Source organism: Numida meleagris, chromosome 3 (genome assembly GCF_002078875.1).
Source record: "Numida meleagris isolate 19003 breed g44 Domestic line chromosome 3, NumMel1.0, whole genome shotgun sequence".
Classification (NCBI taxonomy): domain Eukaryota; kingdom Metazoa; phylum Chordata; class Aves; order Galliformes; family Numididae; genus Numida; species Numida meleagris.
In genome coordinates this window covers 76,709,670-76,723,101 of record NC_034411.1, presented here as the reverse complement: position 1 = coordinate 76,723,101, position 13,432 = coordinate 76,709,670, and positions in this window count along the sequence as shown.

The following is a 13,432-nucleotide window of genomic DNA, read 5'->3' as shown; positions in this document are numbered from 1 at the left end:
CAGGCCACTCTCAGGTCACCTCGCAGCCTTCTCTTCTCCAGGCTGAACAGCCCCACCTCTCTCAGCCTGTCCTCATAGGAGAGATGTTCCATCCCTTGGATAATTTCTGTGGCCCTCCTCTGGATGCACTCCAACAGGTCCATGTCTCTCCTGTACTGAGGACTCCATATCTGGATGTAGTACTCCATGTGAGGCCACACCAGCATAGAGTAGAGGAGCAGGATTACCTCCCTCAACCTGCTGGCCACACATCTTTTGATGCAGCCCAGGATGCGCTTGGCTTTCTGAGCTGCGGGGCACATTGCTGGCTCACGTCCAGCTTCCCATCCACCAGTACCCCCAGGTCGTTTTCAGCAGGACTGTGCTCAATCCTTTAATATCCGAGATTGTACTGATAGTTTAGGTTGCCACAACCCAGGTGCAAGACCTTGCACTTGGCTTTGTGGAACCTCATGAGGTTCTCCTGGGCCCACTGCTCGAGCCTGTCTAGGTCCCCCTGGATAGCATCCCAGCCCTCAGACATATTGACTGAACCCCAGCAGCTTGGTGTCATTTGCAAACTTGCTGAGGGAGCACTCGATTCCACTGTTGATGTAAAACCACCTCTCCTGTAAAAGCCATCAGCCTTATCAGGTGACCACCAGAAGAGACTGGATGTTTGTTTTAAACCTCATGTTCCCCTGATCCCAGACTTTCTACTGAAACTTTCTCTCTAGGATGTGGAAGGGGGACATGGCAATTGCACGAGCTTAGACTGAGTGGTTTGGGTTTGGCATCACCTACAGGGGCGATGTGTTTGAGACATGAGGATAGCTTCCAGGCAGCAGTCGTGTATATTAAAAAAGGAAAAGATCTCACAGCAAACAGTGAGAAGGTCTTTAAATCAGTTCAAAGCTATTTGAAGAGCCATTAATCAAACACTGAGAAGACACCACGATAAAGAAAAAGGTCACTGTGCCAACCCCATCTCCATGTCATTACATTAAGTCTGTCAGACTAATCCCTGGCCTAACTTGACTGAAAATATCATTTGGGCTCTTTTTAATCAAGTGACCGATATATTAAACAGGCTGTACCTGTCCTCCAGGCGCTTGCATATGTAAATGCATCTGCTTGCAAGCAGCCCTCAGGATTTTAGTGGGTTTGACTTGTGTGAGGTCAGCCTCCCCCCATTCCAGTTCAACATCCACCCTTTCACTCTCCTCAACATCCACCCTTTGACTCTCTTTGGGAACTGAATTTTATCTTATATTTACAAACACAAGCAGCAAAAATTAAAAAAAAAAAAAGACATTTATGGAGTAAACAACCTACGCATTTATTTACTTTCGTCTAAACTTACTCCTTTCCACAAGCTAAATTAGATGGCCTTTCCCATTATGTTACTATTGGTTCTGATTTACGTTTTTCTCCCAAGCAGTCCACACTAGCTGCTCCCCAGTCAGCAGCTGCTACATGTCCTACTCCTTCTCTTTTTTCTCATGTTGAAATATCCAAGGATGAGTTCAAAGTAGCTTTTACTAAAGAAGTGCATGCAAATATGGGCCGACGTAACAAAACACTCCTGAAATGTGCTCTGTGGGCTGGGTCCTGTTCTTATTCTGTCTCCGAGTGTCTTTCCTGTAGGAGAGGAGATTGAAGACAAGCACATCGATTGGAAGATACCATTCAGAAAGAGATTTATGATCCTTTTTCATCAGGGATGCTTACGTGGGATTATTTTCTGCCTGAAAGCACTGACTCAGAGCTCACATGTAAATTGCCAGTGTAATTCCACTATTCTGTGTTTCACAGAATTGAATGTTTTGTGCCTCGCTTCAAGTGTTTTCTCGATGAAAGTCTCACTTTTCTTCTAGAGAGAGCTTTGTAGGCAGCTGAGATGTAACCATGTCTTCCTGAGCTGCTGCATACAGGCAGTGACTGCCCATCAAATAGGTTATAGCTTTATTTTGAAAGGGACAGCTTCACATCAACACCACTGTGTTTTTGCAGCAGTTCTTTTGAATGGTATCATTTCTTCCCACATGTGTGAAGTTTGGCATGAAGGGAAATACTTGAGACTTAGCATCTTAATCATAGAATGTTAGAGTCACAGAATCGCTAAGGTTGGAGAAGACCACTAAGCTCGCCTAGTCCAACCGTCAGCACACTCCCACCGTGCCCACTAACCATGTCCCTCAGTGCCACATCCACATGGTTCTTGAGCACCTGCAGGGACGGTGACTCCAGCACCTCCCTGGGCAGCCTGTGCCAGTGCAGCACTGCTCTTTCTGAAAAGAATTTTTTCCTAATATACAAATTGGACCTCCCTTGGAGGTGCCTGAACTTCATGTCCTTGATCCTTTGCACAAAATGAAAGGTGAATGCCCAGCAAGACCTGGTCATGGGAGATGACAGTATGCTGGCATGACTCATGCATATTTATATAGCCAATTATTTAATTTTGATCCATATTCTGAGACACTTTGTTGTAACACTGAAATACCAGAATATAGCACTTCTCTTGCTGCTGAAATAGGATAGGTTCACCCAATCTGGGAACTAAGAGTGAGGTCTGAAAAGGGTCATGCAAACAGGTGCATGCACTGTTGCTTTGCAAGATATTTTCCAGCTGATTATACCAAACTCCCTGGGCGCATACCTGCCCTTATAGGATGAAGTGGTCCAGCTGGATGCATCCTCCCTGCTCGCTGTGATGCTCAGGCAGCATTCATGTGATTTCTGCCTTCCTGAGTTGCAGAAGTCAAGCATCCACCTTTCTCTTTTCACCACAACTAAATGGCTGTGTTGCTGTTGTATTTCATCTGCAAGCAGAGAGTAGCCAAAAGGTCTTATGGGACTATAAATATTTGATGAAACTGCTGACTGGGGCTTTGTACAGTGTGAGAGCAAACTCCACCCCTCAGCTCAGGCTGCCCAGCACCTATCCAGCCTGGGCTTGAGCTCCTCCAAGGATGAGACATCCACAGCTTCTCTGGGCAGCTGTGCCAGGGCCTCACTGCCTTCTGAGTGAAGAATTTCCTGCTAAAATCTATTCTAAATCTCCCCTCTTTTTGTTTAAAGCCATTTCCCCTCTTACAGATGAGAAGAAAACAAACATCAAAAATTATAGAAATAGGAAATTCTTCTCCCACTCGCAGAGAAGTTTGGAAATCTCAACAGATAATTTTCTCATAATTATTAAAAAAGTGGAGCAAGCCCTGGATTTAACATGTTGGTTGGAAGGTCTGTGTACTGATGAGTTTTAAGTGAACACACCCCTTCTCTTTTCCCTAAAGGCTCAGAAGTATTTGAAAAACAGGGAGAAATCTTCCCCTGACAGCAGTGGGAGCCAGATTTAACACTTTCTAATTTTGTTGGCACTTTAAAAAAGATACAGTATTTAGTATAAAAATATCAGTTTTCCATTACTGTTGTTTATGGGCTCTGGCTTATGATTTAACATATATACTAGGCTGCTAAAGGGAGATGCATGCTATAAAAAATAAAACACTGATATTTTCACCAGTATATGGTAGTAGAAGGACTATTTTCAAACAACTTTCTAAAAAAAAAAAAGTAAAAGGGAGAAATATTTAAAGTATCTGATATAGGAGGAACAGTTAAATCATAAACACGACCAGATCAGCCCTACACGAGGGTTCTGTGCACAGCCACCTTTGAGGCAAGTTGTGTGGGGGCAAGAAGTAAGTATGCCTGGCTTTACTGGTGTGGGTGTTTGCATCTCTTCTAGCCATCGTGCTGTCAAAGAGCCGCTCAGAGGTGTCTGGAAACTTATCTCAGTGCCATTTCTGCCAACTATTCCTGTTAATAAGTGCGAGCAGAGAGCCCTGCCTCTTGCTGCTGATGTACAGCCAAATGAGCGGTGCAGAAATGAGGTGAGAAAGTCCTGGCCAAGCCCTAGGGACAGACAAGCTCAGGGAGGGAGCTGAGGTTGAGGTTCTTGTTTTGTATTATCAGATTCTTATAGGAATATTCTTTGTATTATTGGGAAAGCTTACATCTAGAGTGTGAGGCAGTCCAAGCACCAGGTTCAGGGGAGAGGTAAGGACTCAGTCCAGTCACCGTATGTCCTTTTGGGTTTTGTCCACATCCCTTGGGCACCATAGATGTCAACTGAAGCCAGTATATATCTGGGAACTGCTAAGAACATCAATAAATTTTTGATATATAATCAGATAGGGGCAAAAATCTTACTTAAATGTCTTCCATGCCTTGTTAAAGAGTTTAGTTTTTCTTAAACTAAATTTCTTTAGTATGCTGAGGGAGTTTTCTGAGTATTGCTGATGCTGTCTTCTGGTTTCTCTATACTTTGAGGAGGTGGGCAGATGTGGATATAGCTAAGAGCAGGCTCTTTCCCAGCCTATCCAGATGTGAAGGCGTTTTTGCGAGGTTGTGTCCACCCTGGCCATCCCTTGTCAGTGCTCCTGCCTGGGCACCAGAGGATGACTGGAACAGTGTGGGCATTGCAGGGCTGGTTCCTGAGCAGCCAGAGCCAGATGATGGAGAGCAAACTGAGATTTGCATCCTTGATCTAAACAGCTTCCCACAGTGAAGGATCTCAAGTTGCATCCTCCTCTCATGCTTTCTGAGAACCCTGAACTGTGACCATAGAATCATAGAATCACAGAATCTTAGAAGCATAGTATATCCCGAGTTGGAAGAGGCCCACAGGGATCACAGAGTCCAACTCCTATACAAAATTTAATGGACCAGCTCCTGTTCTGGCCATACAGCTGTGCCCTAGGACCAGCATGTAGCACTACAGCAAGGAACAAGCAGTAGAACTACCACCATGTAACCTCTGTTAATTGGACTTAAAATATAAATGTGTAAGTTGGAAAAAATGCAGAGGCTGGCATTTACCTCTTCTCTTGGTTTAAATTTTACAGTGCAGCTTAATTTGATCTTCTCTTTTTTGTTTGATAGTGTATAGCACATTCTAAACAACCCTTTCATAAAATGTTCTTGCAAGGTTAAGAGCCATAGTGAAATAGTCCTTATTGATTTATACCTGAGAAGCTTGCAGGCAGCATACTGTGAGCTGTATGACGATTTTAATGTGAGGGTGGCATTTGCATGGATAAAATTTCCATGATTTCATAACCAAGCTATTGTTTTCTAACCAGGCACAGAATTGGAATTATTCAAGAGGAAAAAAAAGATGTTATAGTTCTTTCAAAAATTGTACTTTGGATGCAGGTAGTCTCTCTCTTATTCCAGTACTTAATTTCTGATACTATTGATACCACAATGTATTTTCAGAAAAATGCATTTTCAATGTGAACTGTTTTTTAAAAATATGTTCTTTTAAATACTGTTTTCAGCAGGCAAAGCACACGAATAATTTTATTTTGACTATCTAAAGCATAATGCTTTTACATCATTCATTTAACAACAAATATCTCAATGAACCTTTTAATGTAGCAACATTTAAATAATTTCACTACCTAAGAGAGCACTACCAACGCTGATCTAATTTTGGGCAATATTAGAATACTTTAAGCCGTTCCATGAGGCAGGAAATCTTGCATACATGCTTGGAACTGCGTGCAGTACGAAGCTGAGCAATACTGTGTGATCTTGAAAAGGATCCTGAAAATCGATTGTTCTGACTTTTCAATTATGCTGAAATGTTTTTTTGGCAGATAGATATACATACTGAAAAGTTTTTATTTAAAAGGATGTTATGATGTCAAAAAGAGCTTGAAATGTCCAATGCTTGTAAAAGCTGGCCTCAGATGGTGCAGCCAGGTGATGGGAAGAAAATCATCAACAAGCTATGCCCATCGCTAAGTGCCACATTCTGGCCATCTACCCAAGCCTAACATGTTGAGGTTAAATTGCCAGCAGTTACTTGATGGCTTCTTGAACTTTGAACCGCCTCGATATTGGTAAAGTGAGATCTTCTCATTTTCCCCTAGTCTTCTGGTGCCTAGTCAGTCTTTTCAAGAATTTCACTTTTCCCAGCATCACACAAGTGCCATCTTGCTCTTCAGGGAGGTTACAGGTACTCCTGCTTTGGTGTGGAGAACAATAAGATGTTTAATGTCCCTCTTCCTGGCTTTTAGCAATTAAATACACTTCCTCTTTGCTGATGTTAATAAATGGTTAGACAAAGTTTTTGCAGGGTGGCACATTGTCTGCAAACTGTTCATCCAGCTTTTCTCTCATTCTTTGCAATGTAATAAAGGAAGCACCATAAAGAAGTGCTCAAGAGGAGAGTGAACATCAAATAAGAGAAGACTACTGGAAAAGTGTGGAACTGTTGTAGGCACTGTGCTGATCTCCCTCACTACCAGGTGATGCTTTCGCTTGAATCTGCCTCTCAGACAACCTCAGCACTTACTTTTCGTGGCGCTTCAGGGCTTACAGGCAAAGATGAGGATCCTTTAGTCTGGGAGCCAGAAACAAATAGAAAACCCCAGAGATGTGTAACATCTGGAGAGAGAGCACAGCCCCCATGTCATGAGCTAACAGCAGTGAGACAGAAGGGGAGAAACTTTCGCACCAGCAAGCAGAGCCTCCCTCCAAGCTCTGGTTCTTGGCACAATGCAGGTCTCCTGAAAGCTCCACACGGGAGTGTAGGACAGGATCCTTGCTCTGCACTCTAGCAGTGTATTCACACCAACACCCACCAGGAGAGAAGGAATGCCTGACTTCATTGTCTCCACATGGCATGGTGACCTAATGGTAGCACCTGGCTGCTGAGATCTTTGTTGTGGAAGTGCTTGTGGGTAGGGGACTGAGAAGTTCCAGGAATGGTTTCCTGGGAGCAAGACAAGGCTGAGCTCACTTTCTTCTACATGCATACTCCCTAAAAATGAATTTAAAGAAGTTGTCCAGAAGCTATGACACCTTCTGCTGATTTAAAGACACAAAATTCAGTTACTGTAAGCTCTGGTATAGCTGTTTTTGCTATTTCCCTCAATTCCCAGCAGAAATTAAGCACAGAAGCTGGGATTCAGATGTCTAAGATTAATGGAGTTGTTCAGGTATTGAAGCAGTGACAAAATGGAAAGTTCTTCCTAGCAGAAAAAGTAATTAGCCCCTTTCGGTTCTTCAATTTGACACTAGCTTAGCATCAATTATTCTCCACTGGGAATGTTACGTCTTAACAGGCCTCACTGTAATATCATCCTTTCTCAGTAGTAATTAGAAGATAGAAGGCCTCTTCAAATCTTTGTCTTGCTGCATTGAGACTTTTAACATTTCAGCCTCCTACTTATCAGCTGATGCCACTTGCATTGACTTCAGTGCCTGAACAATTCCAGTACTCTCAAGTGTCTGGAAATCAGCTCTTCCCTGCCTACTCCCACCCCGCCAAATTTTGGCAATAGTCTGCAGAGAAAAGCAGCAGTGTTTCCAAGAAAAATGTATTGTTACACTTGAAGTTAAAATCCTCAGGGTGGAGAAAACATGTCAAAATAATTTGGCGAATCTGTGAGGCTGGGTTTGAGGGGAGAAAAGGTAGCTTCAGTGTGTTTGTTTCAGCTTAATAAGGAAATCCTCTCAGCCCTGGGTCTCTCAGCTCCTTCCTGTCAAAGCAGTTCTTCAAAAAACACCGTGCCATTCTTGGGTGCTTCCAGTTGTGTGGAACCGGCAAACATAAAAGTGCTCAAGTGAAAAATACAATGTATTTTTAAAAGCTGAGCTGCTGTGGTGGTGCACTTTTCCTCAAGAGTTTTCTAGAGCCTGGTACACTCCATGCCATTTGGTTTTCCCAGGCCAAGGAGATCCTTCATCTGCATCACCATTCACAGCACAACCTCACAGCCAGTTGCTGTTTGTTGCCCTATGTAAGTTGTACCTCTGTTGAATTTCTCTCTTCCATTTCCTCATCTAATATCCAAAATCCCATCTCCAGTTTAACATTGTGTGTTTGAGGCTGTTAGAACATGGTTAAGGAGACTTGGTTGTGCAGCTGTGTGACTGAGTCCCTCAAATACGTTTGATAATCAGCCTCTATGCATAGCTCCAAGTTATTCTGAGTAGAGGATTGCTGAAAGTAAGCAGAAAAAAGTAAATAAATTGTAAGCGACCTCCTTTCCTGTGCCTCCAGATTGGGACACTCTGTGGGTAAACATCTCTGAGTAAAGCTGTTCTAAATTAAACAAATCACTGGCTTAGGTGGGCATAATACAAGTCTGGCAATAAAAGCTATTTAAAATCCCATGGAGACACTGCAGCCCTAATCCAGAGCGCAGCAGGCCTAGCGTGTGCTGTTGGCAGCAGACCTGGCAGATGTGTGCTGCTCTGGCCTACCCAGGCCTGTCGTTCACTGCCCAGGGCAGAGTGCCAGCTCTCTACTCCTGTGACACCTTGGGATGTAGTGGGATACAGTTATATCACTACTGGGACACGAAGACAAGGTGTGGTGAGGGCACCACGGCCAGACAACGTCCAGCTTCAGAGCAGGGATGCTGGGAAGGGTCAGGAAGCTGGGCATTGCTGAAGGACTCACCAGAGCTGCTGGGCTCAGCGGGGAAGCTGTGCTGCTCTGCACAAGCAGAGGGCTCCTGCGGAGATGTTTGCTGCCGGAGCTGGTACCCAGCCAGCCCTGTTGCCACAGGGCCCTAGCTGAAATTAAAAGGCCCGTTTGAAGCCAGTTGTGCCGAGTGTTTTAACTTGATTGTTTGAAGCATTTCTAATAATTGTGTTGTAAACCTCATCTTCATTTACGAGGTTCTCTTTGCAAAATGTTAACAATCGCAGGTCACCTTTGAGATGGAAGCATCTTAGCATTTGTTGCAAAAGCTTTTTAAGAGTAATTCAAGCCTTACTTTGTCACCAGATCATTTCATGCACTAATGCATTGGGAGTGTCAAACTGTGCTGATAATAGTGGAGTTTTCATTCTGCTTGTGTTTATTCCTTTTCAGTTACAATTAAGGCAAGAAGTGTCTTAGGGGTGCCTGAGCATATGCATTAAATTAGCTCCCATTTTGTCTCTTAAGGCAAATGCATTCGGAACTGTAAGGTCTCTGGGAAAAGGCCAGGGCCTCTACCTGTTAGGGCAGCACCTCACCAGCTTGGCTCATGGCCTCAGCCCCTGGCTGTTGGCCAGTGGTTGTGGAGGGCAGTTTACTGGGAGCTGGATATACACCACATCTTCGGCACAGGACCAGCCCCAGAAAATGCCTCTGGGAGGATTTAATGGTAGGCCTCTGCTTTAGGCTTTCTGAACTTAAGTTTATACTGCAGCAAGATTCCAATCCAGCAAACGGTCTTGGAAAAATTGGGATTGGCGGATTTTAAACTTTTGTGGAGACTCCCAACATTTGCTAACAAACAGAAATCTTTTTCACTGGCTTCCAAGAGCTGTAAGGGAGCATACAGGGCTGAAATCAAGAGGACAATGTGTCTGCGTATCAATGAACCTGAGCCAGTGTGACACCAAAGCTGCCACCTGGCACAGCAAAGAGCAGGCATGTTACACAAGGTTCTACTGAGAACATCCAAGGTATGCAGGAGGACAACCCTAGGGCAGAATTCCATCTTTAGTATATTTTGCAGCGTGCTAATGAGGAGCCAGAAGGATCTAGCAGTATTCAGTGGGGCTCTGATCATGCCTGAGCCACCCAAAAGATAAATTCACCCATCCTTAGAAGGCGGCAGTATGGCAGAGACCAGGTACTCCTGCTATAGGGTGACTTGATCCCAAGTTACCTAACAAGCAGTCATTTCAGTTATTCCCACTGTACAGATGGAGTAATTTAGGCAGTGCCCTTTTTATGCTGATCACCCCTGCAAACCAAACTGGTTTTGACTGCACACCTGAGAGTGGTTTCAGATGCCCAATATAAGATCTTTTCAGATGAAGAGTCTACAGTAGTGTGGGCAAACCACTCCTTCACTACATCAGTTTCAGGCATGGGTTTATAATTTGACCCTGTGTAATCCATCAGAGTTTATCCATCTCAGCTAACAGTGACCTTCGACATGAATATATAAAATTTTAATGCTTTCTCATTTTCTGTGTGCCCATAAATTAAATATATTCAGTAGAAGACTGGGAATATATAAGTGAAAGGAATCAGCTTTCTGCCCTTTTAGGCTGACAAAAGATCATAGCAGACTACAACTAAAAAGCAGTTGTAACTTGTGAGTCACAAAAGACCCAAGGGTGAACACAATTAGAAAAAGAGAATTAATGGTATATTGTCTGGGTATATCTGAACTTCAGGCAGACGCTGAAGCACCAGTAACTCAAAGCAAGATAGGTTGCTGCTGTTGCTCAGTTTTTTTTTCAGACTACTTTAACATCTTATGCAAAAATAATTTAAAACCATTTCCGGTTATTTCTAGAGGAAATACATAGTCAAAATTTGTTGCTATAAACATATATTCAAGAGGAAGACAGAGTAATGCTCTGTGCTAATAGTGCTGTTGAATTGTCAGTGTCATTGGATGATGTATACAGTGTCTAAAAATGGCTTTTCTATTGTTTACATGATTTTTTTTTAACACTAGTTTCACCATGATAGTAGAATATCTGACACAGTTGTTTCATTGCCAGTTTGAGCAGAGATCTGGACTGGAATAAACAGCCATAATAATGCCGCATGAGGGTGCAGGGATGAAGATATGACAAGCCATAGTAAGATCAGTAGTATAGCAGCATCATCATTAACCTTTTTTTTTGTAGCTGCACTAAATTTTCCACAGACAAGAGCATTAGTAATTTTAACTTTGATTGAGAACTGCTATTATCCACTCACAGCATGTGGGAGCAAACAGGCACTTGGATAAATCATAAAAAAAGAAAACCACTTAGCAAGCTGCTTTCCTCAATAACACCTTTTTCTGAAGGTACAAGGCTGAGTGCTATAGGGAGAGTGTGTGTGAAGAGAAAAGCAAGGCTGCAACAGCCCGCCGCAGGTGCTCAAGGTCAGCCCCTCTCACTGGAGACCATGAGGTCACGTTTTTGGCTTGGAAGGTATTCTGATATGTTTCTAAAAAATTAAGTAATTAAATATTTCAGTGAGTGAAAGCCATCAGGATTCTAATGCAGTGTTAATGGGGTCTTTCAGGAATCGCAAAGATCAGCTTCAAGAATGACAGAACTCGAGCCATTAGCAAGCTCATCCAAAAGTAGTCATCCATCAGAGGTGAGTGCCTCCACATCCCCGCTGCGGAGGAGCATGAGGAGCAGCAATACTTTCCTGCTTGCAGCCACTGCAGGAGGCATGAGACTCATGCCAATAACCTCCTGAATTCCCTCCTTGTCCTGCTGTGGTCTGTCGGCCCAAGGGTGTGTTTGCTCAGCAGTGGGTGAAGCTGGCAGCGACTCCACCAGCCTGAGTACACGACCAGCCTCCACACGGCAGTCCATGGGAGATCAAACTCTCCACAACTGGTACTAGATGAGAAGCAGATCAGTCTACTTGCTAATATGGAATACCTCTCACATGGTCTTTGAGAGGAAGAGTTGATGGACTGTCCACACAACAGCAACACGATTTTGGATTTGGTGTTTTTTTAACAAGGGCAACAGGCAGTGCCAACATGACACAAGAGGATGAGGAGCAAGGTCTTTAGTTGCTTCTCTACTGCTCATCACCTTCTGCAGACCTCACCTCCATGAGACAGCCTGGAGGTACAGGGCTGTGTTTGAATGGGACAAAGCATGGTGGGAAAAAGGCAATTCCATTCACCTCATTCAAGGCTGGGAGAGACTCCAAAATGAATTCCTCCTGGTAACTCCGACTTGATGTATCTTCTACCAAGACGTATGGAAAGGACCTGAACCGGAGGAGTTTCTGCCCTTCTATGGTGTAGAAACCAGCAATAAATTATTTTGATAAGAAGGTCTAATACAGTTAATAGAACATATAAAACTGCCTTTTGTGTTTGATTGTATATAGTTTACTGCAGCAACCTACAGCCATCCAAGGTGTTTCAGCTTCCCTTTCACAATTCGGGGGCACTGGGAGATGCTCCCTGAGCTGAGGAGTCCCTGTGTCACCAGCACCTTGGTACCAACAGAGTGGTGCAATGTCTTCAAAGCATCCTGCAACTCCTTCAGCAGATACTGAGCATCTGAAGCCACAGTGGGAAGAGGCAGGAGGCATCCCTGAGGCTGACTGTCCCCCCAGAGAGTGAGTGACCACCTCTGGGGCAAGAACTTGGGGAGTGGTTCGGCTGCACAGAAGGCTGGTGCATCTCTACAGGGATTTCTCCAGACACATCCCCTCATCCTGTTTTGTAGTTTGGGAGTGATTCACTACCCTGGCAGCCCACTCTGCTGCCCCTGCCCCAAGAAGGGGCTTAGTGCTAACGCAGGGATCCCCAGGTCCCCCCCAGGCTGCGGTTCTGCCCATGACCCTAGGACAGTGAGATTCTGTCTTGCTTCTGTTAGCAGCCCGCAATTAGAAGAGGTGTGATACCGGTGCTGCTGTCATCAATTTACATTGATTTTCAGGTATTTCTGGTTTTCCGGTATTTCTAAAAAACTTTACTATGTAGACAAGGATTTCCTTTTTAAATTAGCATGGGTTGGGATGACTTGTGTATTTCCTTCTCGTCTTCTTAGCAGTCGTGTAAGTTTGGCCTCCGTGGTCATCTAATTCAACTGCCTTCACCAAGCTTCAAACACAGGTTACCTACCTGCAGGCATATCATGCAGTGTGAGGGATCACATGGAATGATTCCTCAGATGTACTGGGAAAGAGTGCAGCTGAGACGTTATCCACTGCCACCAAGGGTGCTACAAACAAGGCAAGAGAGTAAGGGGAATAGCCATTACATAGCATCACAGTCTGCTTTGAACACCCATCTCCTTCATCGTTGTGTTCAGGTGGTGCAGGGCCGGAAGAGCTCCAGGCAGAAGGTGGATCTACTTTGGATCCAGTGCAGGACCCAGTCCAGTGGTCAGTACAGGCATAAGGAAAACAGTCCCTAACACGTTTGTGTTGTGGCTGCTCACCAGCTTAGTGAAAGGAGAGTAAAGAAGAACTTTGCCCACCCGGACATGCCACATGCCTGTTTTCCAGCTGAGTTGCTGCTCACAGCTTTCATTCAACACAAAGGCTGCTGCAGAATCTCTGGTAGCTGTTTTTTTCATCTTAAATGAATTGATGACCATTGTAAATGTAGGAAAACAAATATACTTGTGGGATTTGCAGGCCATACTCATGGTTGTACTGTAGCAGGGCGGAATGCAGCATCAGGCACTGCAGCACAGACACAGAGGTGGGCTGGTGGGATTATGGAGGCAGCAGCCAGAAACATGTACAGTGTCTCATGCTCTAGAACGAGAAGAACATTTTTGCTGCAGTAAGATTCAACATTAGATGCTGCGTAAAGTGTGTTGTCTCACTTGCAGGTTTGGTTATTGGCTCCTAGGTCACAGCAGGGTCTTGTCTCCTTCTGATGCTGTTAGGGATGGCATGGAAAGTGAAAACTGAGAATGATATATTACAGAACTTAAG